Below are 12062 nucleotides of genomic sequence, written 5' to 3'. Positions count from 1 at the left end.
TGTTTTGTTGTTTTTTTTTAAAAAAAAGGCTCCAAAAGTAACCCTGGAAATTATAGGCCAGCCATCAGCATGGTAAAGGCTAAAACTTTCTCCTATGTTGCAGTCACAAGAATATCTGGCTCATATGAAAAATCAAACAAAGCAATTAATTGACAAGGTTCTATATTGATTGTAAAAATCATTGATAAAGCATGGAAAATGTCTTTCCAAAATCTCTTGTAAATTTTGGCATTCCCAAAATATTGATCAGTGAAGTCTCAAAATTTTTTACACTTCCCACATAGTGGATCAATATCGGCATTAAAAACAAGATAATTTGAGTTTGCAAATAAGAGTTCTGTGTACCACCTTAAATTGTAATAAGCAATCCCTTGCACAGAATGAGGAATCATTAATCAAGCTGAGAGTAGAGCACCAATCTTCATCTGAAAATGCTATGTTGAAATCTCATTACCAATCACTTTTGATCCCAGTCATGGAAGCTGATCTTAAATCCAATAAATCATTATAAATACATGATTTTGATCCACTGTGAAAAATAAACTAAGTTAAAAGATGATTCAAGAATATTAGTATTTGAGATTCAAGGAAAATCAGAAAGCTTGGACTGAACAAAATGTCTAACTTGTAAATATCTAAAAAAATGTCTATAGAAAGATTAAATTTAGCTGATAATTGTTCAAAAGAGTTATTTTTCCATTTCCAGGAAAGCTGACTCTTCACCTACCTATACACAGTGGTTACATGATGTTATGTCCTATTTAACCTTGGAGAAAATTAGATACAACATTAAAGATAAAAACTTTCAATTTGTAATAATGTGGGGCCCATTCATAGATTACTATCATGGTTGGAAGATTTAAGAATTTTGCATGTTCCAAAGATTCTCTGTCCATTGTCTGAAGGTCATGATCCAATCCACAATTTCCCCTTTTCATAAATATTAAAAAAAAACAAAGGTTACCTTAATTAGAGAGAGGGTTTTTTTTGTTTGTTTCCTTTGTTTCTTTTTATCAGTTTTTTTTATTTGGATTAACTTGGTAAATACGAGTTTCAACTTGTTTATCAGAGATTAATTCAATAATTAATTTCTCATGCAGATTAAAGAACTCTAATGTAGTTCCATCCATTTTTTTTTGTACTTGTACATATGAGTTTTCCTTAAAGGTTTGTATGCATGTTAAGATGTTAAACTCAATATTTTTTAAAAAAGGAAATTATAGGCCAGTAAACCTAATGTCAGTAGGTGTTCTAAGAGATCAGATATACAAGCATTTGGATAGCCAGACACTGATTAGAGATAGTCAACATGGCTTTGTAGATGGTAGGTCATGTTTAACCAATCTTAGAGTTTTGAGGTTACCAGGAAAGTTGATGAAGGCAAGGCTGTGGATGTTGCCTAAGTGGCCTTTGACATGCTTCCACATGGGTGGTTAGTCAGGAAGGTTCAGACACTAGGTATTTATGGTGACGTAATGAACTGGATTCAACAATGGCTGGATAGGAGAAGCCAGAGAGTAGTGGTGGAAGATGGTTTCTCAGACTGGAAAACTGTCTCTAGTGTTTTGCCTCAGGAATCAGTGCTGGGACTATTGTTGTTTGTCATCTATATGAATGATCTGGATGATAATGTGGTAAATTGGATCAGCAAGTTTGCAGATCACATTATGATTGGAGGTGTTGTGGATCATGAAGGTTTTCAAAGCTTGCAGATGAATCTGGACCAGTTAGAAAAATGGGCTGAAAAATGGCAGATGGAATTTAATGCAGACAAGTGTGAGGTTTTGCATTTTCGAACGACAAACCAAGAAAAGATATACATGGTAAATGGTAGGGCACTGAGGAATGTTGTAGAACAGATGGATCTGGGAATACAGACAAGTAATTCCCTGAAAGTGGCATCACAGGTGGATAGAATTGTAAAGAGATATTTTGGCATATTGGCCTTTATAAATCAAAGTATTGAGTATAGGAGTTGGGAATATTATGGTAAAATTGTACAAGACATTGCTGAGACCAAATTTAGAGTAGTGTGTAGAGCTTTGGTTACCTAACTGCTGGAAAGATATCAATAAGATAGAAAGACTGCAGAGAAAATTTACTAGGATGTTGCCTGGACTTCAGGAACAGAGTTACACAGAAAGGTTAAACAGGTTAGGATTTAATTCTGTGGAGTGTAGAAGAATGAGGGGAAATTTGATAGAGGTATTTCAAATTATGAAGGAGATATACAGAGTAAATGTAGGTAGACGTTTTCCACTGAGGGTAGGTGAGATACAAACCAGAGAACATGTGTTAAAGGTGAATGGGGAAAATGAAGGGGAATTTCATCACTCATGGAATTGTGGGAGTGTAGAATAAGCTGCCAGCTGAAGTGGTGTATGCAGGTGTAGCAGTCCATGAATCGAGTTGCAACCCAGCTCACAAAATGGCCAAACACAGCAATTGCAAGGGCCCCACGGGGACCGATGGCTAACATCCCAATGTAGCCTCCCACACTGAAGGAAATAGCACTCAGTGGCGGGAACACCGGCCAGTCAGAGGCCAACGCTGTGGTGATGTCACTTGTTTTCAGTGGCCAGGAGTGAATATAAACAGAGCTGGCAGTACAATAAATCAGTTTTCAACCTCTACCTGTCATTCTTCCTCCACACTTTGCATATTGTGCATGTTATATGGGCTCAATTTTAACATTTAAGACTTTGGAGGTACTTCATTAATTCATACGTTCTGGACATGTTAGAATCTTGAGAAATATTGGAACAAAGTATTTCAAACTATCTCTGCACTTTTTAAAGTTAATTTTGAACCTAATCCTTTAACTGCTTCATTTGGTATTGTTGGAGAGAGCGACATAACTTTAACAGCATCTGAGCTGCATGTATTAGCTTTTATTTCTCTTATGACTAGGCAGGAAGTGTTCCTCAGATGGAGGGATGTTACCCCACCTATTCATGCTCAATGGCTACATGACATCATGTCATGTTTAAATTTATAGAAGATTAAATTCTCAATTTCCAATTTGAATTCAAATTTTCAAACACTGGGGATCCTTTTTGAATTACTTTTATAATCTTTGATTTGTTATGAAGGTAGAACAATTGACTAATTAGTTAATTTATCACTCTGATAAGAATTCTGTCTTATTTTGGCCAGACAGCTTCTTTCTTGGTAGTGGGTTTAGATTTTCCTTTTTTAAAACTATAAAATATCAATACAGTATAATGTTTGATTAAAATGAGGATACAACTTTATAACAATTGCAGCAGAGCAATGGGCCAGTTTGGCCCATCTAGTCCATGCTGTACACCTTCTCACACCTAGTCCCATTGACCCACACCAGACCCATAAGCCTCCACACCTCGCATCCATATACCTATCTAACTTTATCTTAACTATTAAAATCAAACCTGCATCTGCCATTTCGGATCGAAGATCATTCCAGATTCCCACCACCCTCTGAGTGAAGAAATTCCCCCCTCATGTTTCCCCCAAACTATTCCTCCTTCACGTAATGATACTGATCATGTTTGGAAGGCAACTAGCAATACCTTACTGTTTGATCATACTTGGCTGCCACCAGAGGCTGACACAGCAGGAGATACACAGTATGCAAGATCTGTAATGGAGGCTTCCAGCCTCATGCATGCCTCATAGTACTGTTTACAACAACTTTAAAGCAAAGAACCTTTTCCTTCATCCATGTGTTGTCTAAGAACTCACACATATGAATGCAAGATTAAACATGGTGTCAGAAGTGGGATGAATGAAATTAAAAGTAAATACTTTAAAAGGTAAAATCTAAAGTAAGCAACTGATCAGTGAAGAAAAGATAACAAAGAGAAATTTTGAAAATTACAAGCATCAGCGAAACTTCAGCTGACAGATAATGTGGCTGGAAATTGGAAGAAATTTAAACAGCATTTTGGATTGTATTTAGTGGCAGTCGGAGCTGACAAGAAAAGTGATAAAGTGAAAGCATCAATTTTCTTACATGTCATGGGTGATGAAGCCCTGGAGGTGTACAATAACTTCACATTTGCTGCTGAAGGAGACAAAATGAAACTGGAAAAAATAATGGAACAGTTTGAGGCATACTGCAAACCTAAATGTTATGTGACATTTGAGAGGCACAGATTATTCACATGTATACAGAAAATGGAAGAAAGTATTGAGCAACATGTGACTGAATTGAGAAACAGAAGCAAAACATGTGAATTTGGTGGACTGACCATCTCGCTAATTAAAGACTATTATCTGGAACACAACACACAAGTCTGTCTAAGGGAAAGACTGCCAAGAGAGCAAAATCTAGACCTGGAAAAAGCCATAGTACTTTGTAGAGCTGCAGAAACTGTAAAATTGCAGGCAAAAGAGCCGTTCAGTGAAACTAGCTGCAACATGGATGCAGTGAGCAAGAACTGACAAAGCATTTAACAAAAAGCGCACCAAAGTGGAAAGAGAGACGTGGCTAGTGAACAAAAATGAAAGGGACAATTGAAAGCCATGTTGTCAATGCAGTACACAATATCTACCAAAAAAAGTGTCCAGCATATGGTAAAACATGCTATATATGCAGCAAAAACACCCATTATGGCCATTGCTGCAGTAACCAAATGTGACAAAGCAAGGTTCATGCTGTAGATGAAAGGGAAATAGAGGAATTCTATGTAGATGATGTGACTGAAAACAAGAAAACAGAGACTGGATATTGATTAAAAGAGAATGACAAACATTTCAGTTAAATTGGATACTGGAGCACAAATTAACGTAATATCAGAGACTGATTTTAAGAATTGACCCAGATCAAAGATGTTGGAACAAAAGTGAAGGTGACAGGATATTCAGGTACCAGTGCAAGGAGAATGCATGGTCAAAGTGAAACACAAGGACAAAGAGCACATGCTAGCATTCATCATGGTACCAAAGGAAGTACAGGCCATACTAGGTTTAATAGCCTGTGAGAAACTGAACCTGGTAAAAAGAGTCCTCAAGGTGGAAAGCGAAGGAGAGAGAGTCGATGATGAACTCATGGAAGAGTACAATGACCTATTTCAGGGTCTAGGCTGCCTTCCAGGAGAACACACGATCAGAGTGGATAAAGGTGTGCCACTGATAATACATCCATGCAGAAAAGTTCCATTTGTGCTTCAAAGGCAACTAAAAGCAGAGTTGGACAGGATGGAAAGCCTGAATGTGATTCTGGAGATAGATGAGCCAACGGAGTGGGTGAGTTCACTTGTTGTTGTGGACAAAAATAATGGAAAGCTTAAAGAGTTTTTAAGAAGAAATCATGTCTCAGTTTGCAAATGCAAAGTTTTTCAGCAAGTTAGATGCATCATCAGGATTTTGGCAGTTAAACTGGATGAAGCAAGTCCATTTGGCAGATACAGATTTCCAAGTTTACCATTTGGAATTGCCTCAACTCCTGAAGTGTATCACAAAACTATTTATTTAGTCCATGAGCACCTGGATGGAGTTGATACCTCAATGGAGGACATAGTGAGGGGAACCACAGGAAAGAAGTATGATGAGAGACTAAGCAAAGTGCTGGAAGCAACAAAGAAAACAAACCTGAAGCTGAATAGAGAGAAAAGCCAGCTCGGGGTGACAGAACTAACATTTGTAGGAGATATTATTGGCAGTGAGGGCATCAAACCAGATCCCGGAAAGGTGTCCGCCATTGGGAACATGCCAAGACTACAATGCAGAAAGGACATACAGGAATGCTCAAATATATGGGTAAATTCATATCCAACCTCTCAGAAAAGATGGTTCCAGTGAGAAGACGAACAGAAAAGAAAATGGAATGGGAGTGGGATCATGAGCTTGAAAAGTCGTGGAGGGAACAAAAGAAACTGCTCACAGAAGAACCAGTTCTGAGGTTTTACGACCCAGTGAGACCCATCATCAGACATATCACATAGTGGGCTCGGTGCAGTTCTTCTGCAAAAATATGATGACTGCCAACCCATTGCATATGCATCACGCTCAATGTTAGATGCTGAGACACGATACACTCAAATTGAAAAGGAGCTGCTCAGCATCACAAACACCTATGAAAGATTTCATCAATATGTGTCTGGACAAGCAATCAGTGTAGAGACTGACCATAAGCCCTTGATTGCATTGTTCCAAAAACCATTACATGAATGTCCACTGAGAATAAAAAGAATGATGATTAGGCTGCATTGCTTATACATTGAATGTGGCATACACTGGGTAAGCTAATGCACACAGTAGACACTCTCTAGAGCTGTTGACATGAGAAAGCCCGCGAACACCAAAATGAGGGCATGAATGCCTTCGTGGACATGATCACAAGTGAACTGCCCAGATCAGATAAAAATGGAGCTCATGAAGTCAGAGACAAACAAAGATGAAACACAGACAACTGAGAAAAAACATCTTAGATGGATGGCCCAACATGAAGCAGGACTGCTCACCTGATGTTTCAGTGTACTGGAACTGCAGGACGGAACTATCAGTGGTTGAAGACATCATCTACAAAGGAAGTATCCAAGAGAGCCTGAAAAAAGAGATGCTAAAAAGGATCTATGGAGAACATCTTGGAATCGAAAAGTGTAAGAAAAGAGCACGAGGGGTGATGTACTGGCCAAGAATCAACAATGATTATAACAAATGAAGTGTCAAACTGCAGATGCCGTAATAACAGGTATGAAAGTCATATTCTTCAGACATGGCATGGCAAACAAGATTGTCACAGACAATGGACCCTAGTTTTGCAATTTAAAGTTCTGACAGTTTGCCAAATAGTGGGACTATATACACACATCAATTCCTCATTTTCCACAGTCCAGTGGTCGTGGAAATATCAGTACAGATAGTGAAAAGACTGATGAAAAAGGCAAAAGACAGTGGAATGGACTTCTACCAGAGCATGCTAGTATACCGCACAATTCCACTCGAGTGTGGTATGTCACCAGCACAACTCCTTATGGGATGTAGTCTAAGATCAAACCTACCCATTCAGGAGAACCTCCTAAAAACAAGAGTGGGAGAAAGTGAGGAAATTCAAAGAACAGAAATAAAAGCAAAAGTCTTACTTTAACAGAGGAACAAAAAACCTACTGGAACTCTACACTGGTGACCAAGTAAGGGTAAAAGACAAAACAAACTTATGGACTCAGAAGGGAACTGTCCTTAGTGAAGTCCAAACAAGATCGTATAGTATTCAGACAGATAAAGGTGCTGTTCTGCGAAGAAATTGTTGAGAACTTCAAATGGGACCAGCCACAGTAGATGGAAAAATGGATACTGTTGAACAACCTGAATACACAGCTGAGAAGACATTGTTTGAGGCAACAACTCAGATTCAAGGACAATCAATCAGGAGATCGTCAAGACATGCAAATCCTCCTAAGAGACTCATTGAGCAAATTTAAAGACTCCTGTTATAGAATGAAGTAGTGCTATCTTATTTGCTCTTCAAGTTTTAGTGTATGTAAATGTGAACACAAAACAAGTTTAAAAAATGTGAATGTTGATAATAATGAAAATGTCAGTTCTTGGTGTTAAAGTTAAAATTGCAGAGATATACAAAGAAAACATGTTAGTTAAAAGTAACTACTTTTGTTTTAAGAAAGGGAGATGTAATGATAGTGATCATGGTTGCAAGACAACTAGCAATGCATTATAGTTTGATTATATTTGGTTGCCACAGAGCAGGAGACACACAGTATTCAGATCTCTATGGAGGTTTGCAGCCTCAATGGCCTGCCTTATGGTGCTGTTTACAACAACTTTAAAAGAACCTTTTCTTTCATCCAAGTGTAGTCCAAGAACTCACATATACAAATACAAGATGAAATACTTCAATCTCAATCCATGTCCTCGAGTCTGAATCTCCCCCACTCTCAATGGAAAAAGACTATCCACATTTACTATGTCTGTTCCCCTCATAATTTTAAATGCCTCTATCAAATCACCCCTTAATAAAGTCATGGTCTGCTGAATCTTTCCCTGTAACTCAAACCCTGAAACTCAGGCAACATTCTTATGAATCTCTTCTGCACTCTCTCTATTCCATTTATATTCTTCCTATAATTTGGTGACCATATCTGCACACAATATTCCAATTTGGCCTCACTAATGCCTTATACGACTTCAACATGACATCCCAACTCCTGTATTCAATACTCTGATTTATGAAGGCCACCCTGTCTACATGTGACTCAATTTTCAGGGAATTATGTACCATGAAATGATAGATAAAAGTGTAATGTATCTTTTTGACTTAACATATATCTGTATGTACTCTGTATTTTTGGATGTGAAATTTCAATGTTAATAAAAATATTGAAAAAGTAACGATTTTGGACAGGTACATGGATGAGATGGGTATGAAGGGTTATGGTCTAGGTGCAGGTTAGTGGGACTAAGCAAAAAAATGGTTTGGTACAGACTAGAAAGGTTGAAGAGGTCTGTTCCTGTGTTGTATTGCTCTATTTAACCATATAACAATTTACAATATGGAAACAGGTCATATTGGCCCTTTGGTCTAGATTCAAGTATTTGTTGCCTTTGTGTTTCTTCATCATCCAAGTTTGTTCTAGAAAACTAAGACCAACTTTCATTGCTCAAGAAATATGTAATTCTTTGAATTGAACAAACATAATATTTAAATTAGAAAATCTGTAGCTTTCTGAAAAGTATTTACCTAAATATCTCACTTTGTGAAATGATTTAAACATTAACACTGCCCTTCCCTGTGTCAAGAGCATTGCTCATTCGCATGGGATCAAAGGTAATCCAAATGCAACATAGTCACAGGTAAATAGCTTCCAAATTTGTGGAGAATTATAAGGTTTCCAATGCAAGTGGTGGATTTTCCTCATCGATGGGCGACTCAATCTAAACAGAGCCCGTAAGTGCCATGAACAGAATCAACTGTATGAGTTTTTTTTAAAGAATCTGCTTTAAATTCTCCAAACCTGTAACTTTGGACTTCAGTAAATGTGAAATCAGAAAAAGCCATTTGGTTCGTTCTTCAAGTGGACCACATGTGGTTTCTCCCATAATGAATTCCACACAATGTGATACATTTCCTGAGATGACTAACTAAACATAGACATAGTTCTGTTAACAGTTTTACTAAACCCATAAGTAACCCAGTAAAACTCCAGGATACCAGTCTAATATTACATCCTTCATTATTCAATTTTGACTGACCGTTTCATCAAATGACATTTCATAGCCACTTACACACTGGAGCCAGAATGTTTCATGGAATTCTTGTACGTTAATGTCTCAATATTACATCATACTCCTCAATCCTGTTGTTGATGGATACTATTTTTTAAAAAAAGAGTTCAGTGACATACATTTTCTGAGTCTTTCATATACTTACTAAAGGATCCATTTTCTTCATATCTCAGTGTGGCTTGAAGCTTCAAAATTTAATGGTCATATCCGCTTGGTGTTGAGTAGCAGACTGGGCTGTTAAAAAAATGCTGCATATGTTTCTTGCTCTTAGAATCTCTTATTCATTTACATTTATTTTTATTATATATTCTCTTTGATCCCTCTTCATGTGAAAATAGAATAGTTTAAGTAAAATGTGAAATTGCCTTACAATTTCTTTGAACTCTCTGGTCTGTTTTTTTTTTGCTTTCCAAGGATGATGCCTAGAAATTGTATTGCATTCATCTCAAGGTTCAAAATTCCTTAATTATCATGCATATAATACAGAAAATTGTTTATTTTTGTTTTGATGTGAAGCACACAAAGGTGCTCCAAACCTGCCGCACCCACCAGTAAGAGGAAGAGGAGCAAAAGGGCGTCCCTTCAGAGACACTGTGTATCCATGAATTTACTTCCTGTTCTTCCATGATCTCTTCATCTTTTGACTATTCCAGTAGTGAATCTGAGATCCTTATTCCAAACCACTGAGCTAATTTTAGGGCTATGATTACAAAATTGGCCAGAAACAGTGTGAGGGTAACTTACTCTCAGAAGCAATTACTAATTATATGAATGTGGGTGAAAGGCTGTGAAGAAGACATCATGATTCTGCAGTGGGATATGGAGAGAGATTGAATGATTGGGTGAAAATCTGGCAAATAGTGTTTAATGTGGGGAAAGTGTGAGGTCATGCACTTGTATAAGAGCAGTCAGGAGGTGGATTATTATCTAAATGGAGAGAGACTGCAAATGAGTGGCATATACAAGGATCTTCTATTCTAGTGCAAAAATCATGGAAAGTTAGCAGACAGGTCCAACAAATATGATGAAGATAAATGGCATTTACAAAAAAAAAGGTCTTACTACACCTATGCCGGTTGTTGTTGAGGATATTCTTGAAGTAAGTGTACAACTTTTGTCCCCTTATTTAAAAAATAGTAGCATTGGACACAATCCAATGGCCATTCACCTGATGAATTCTGGAGAGATGGTTGTCTTATCAAGAAAGTGTAGACAGTTTGGGCCAATATTCCTGGGAGATTAGAATAATGAGGGTGACCCTCTTGTAACAGATTTATGTTAATCTTTAATTTAATGTTAAACTATATTTCTTTTATAAAAAAAGTCTTAGTAAATTATGGAGTTAAAATATTGTATCTGTATTCTTAGTAAGTTACCTATGGGTTGGTACAGGGTCACACCCATGTCACAGCATATTTATAGAGATCCATTGGACAGACAGAGCTATTTGATTCCAATTGGATCTTAATTATTCAAGAACTGCTGAGGAAGCCATCTGTTTTTAATCAAAGACACTTAAGCTTCTTGAACAGAGATAAGAGGTTGTTATAGATATGGAATGGTTTTGAAAAAGGAACAGAATTTTGGTAGAAATAAAACTGATTGTCATATAGTTTCCAAGAATTGAAATACATTACCAAATTCAGACATATTAAGTTGAACGGTTCCAGAACTGAACTCGAGTTCACAGAAGTCAAAACCCTGTGGCACAGGAGTTGATACCTTGTGAAAGACGGGGTTGAGTTACAGTAATCAGAATTCGTGCTGTTTGTTGTGTGTTACTCCAAGAAGGGGAACATATAATCCTTAGCTTTTGAATTAATGAAGACCACCTTGCTGTCTCTTTGGAAAAGAGGACAGAATTCTACTGGGTCTATTTTTGTATTTGGCTACTTCTTTTAACCTTTGTCTGGTTTGTGACTTCATCATGGAAGAAGATAACCACAGTTATTTAACTCTTGTCTGGGTCTAGTGAATTAATTGTGGAAGAAAATAACCACATTCACCATCTTTGAGAAGAGGGCAGATTCTTCGTGTGTAAAATATAATTGTGATTAAAAGAGGCCTGAAGATATAATGTTTAAAAGAGCTTTATAATTATTTCTGAACTGAGAATTTAAGACCTTCAGGCAAGACTAAAATGATGCTGAACTTTTAAAGATTGACTTATCAACGTGTGATTTTGAATTATATGCATATACATACATTTACACTTGCAAATAGTGGGGTTAAGTTTAGAGTTAAGTAAGAAATGTTATGCTATTAATAAAACTTATTTTGAATTTGCCATTGTCTGCTGAATTTTCCATTGTTGTTTCTGTGTTAGTGCTAACAAAAACCCTTAAGTCCCAAACATAATTAAAAGGGTTGTTCGTGAGTAACACTCTCTGAACATATTAGACCCTTTGAAGATTAATAGTGCAGATATTGTTAGTCATGGAAGAGTCTGGAACAAGGAAACACAGTTAGAAAATAAGGGACTGATCATGTAAAATTCAGGTGCATAGAAATTTCGGTCAAAGAATAGGGAATCTCTGGAATGGGACCTGTGTGATTCCAGACATTAAGAGAATGCCATCGACTCTTAAACGCATGAGCATTATTTTGTGGAGTTTGGAAATCCAGTGTGCCTTCAGAAAACATCAGTCATGCTGATATGATTAGTACATTGAAATGCCCAAGGTAACCATATATGCTGTGATTTCATCCAGGAACAGTCCCTAGCAGAATTTATTCCAGGCAACATTGAAAATGGATCAGAGAGCACTTATAAAATACATAACAATTCAATTTCTGGATGAAGAGGCTCAAACTACATTCATGTCTGTTATGCAGCA

At 37.1% G+C, this 12062-nt stretch overlaps 1 long non-coding RNA gene across 2 annotated transcripts in view; it reads right to left on the bottom strand.

Moving 5' to 3' along the window:
- LOC138759881 (uncharacterized) overlaps positions 1-12062 on the bottom strand; it is a 128695-nt gene that overhangs the window by 15025 nt on the left and 101608 nt on the right. For both annotated transcript variants that reach the window (XR_011355194.1, XR_011355193.1), the window contains exon 5: positions 9371-9459. This is a non-coding gene — a long non-coding RNA (uncharacterized lncRNA). The remainder of the gene's footprint in view (positions 1-9370; positions 9460-12062) is intronic.

This window comes from Narcine bancroftii, chromosome 4 (genome assembly GCF_036971445.1).
Source record: "Narcine bancroftii isolate sNarBan1 chromosome 4, sNarBan1.hap1, whole genome shotgun sequence".
Taxonomy (NCBI): domain Eukaryota; kingdom Metazoa; phylum Chordata; class Chondrichthyes; order Torpediniformes; family Narcinidae; genus Narcine; species Narcine bancroftii.
The sequence above is the reverse complement of the archived record's forward strand: the minus strand, read 5'-3'. Positions and strand labels throughout refer to the sequence as shown.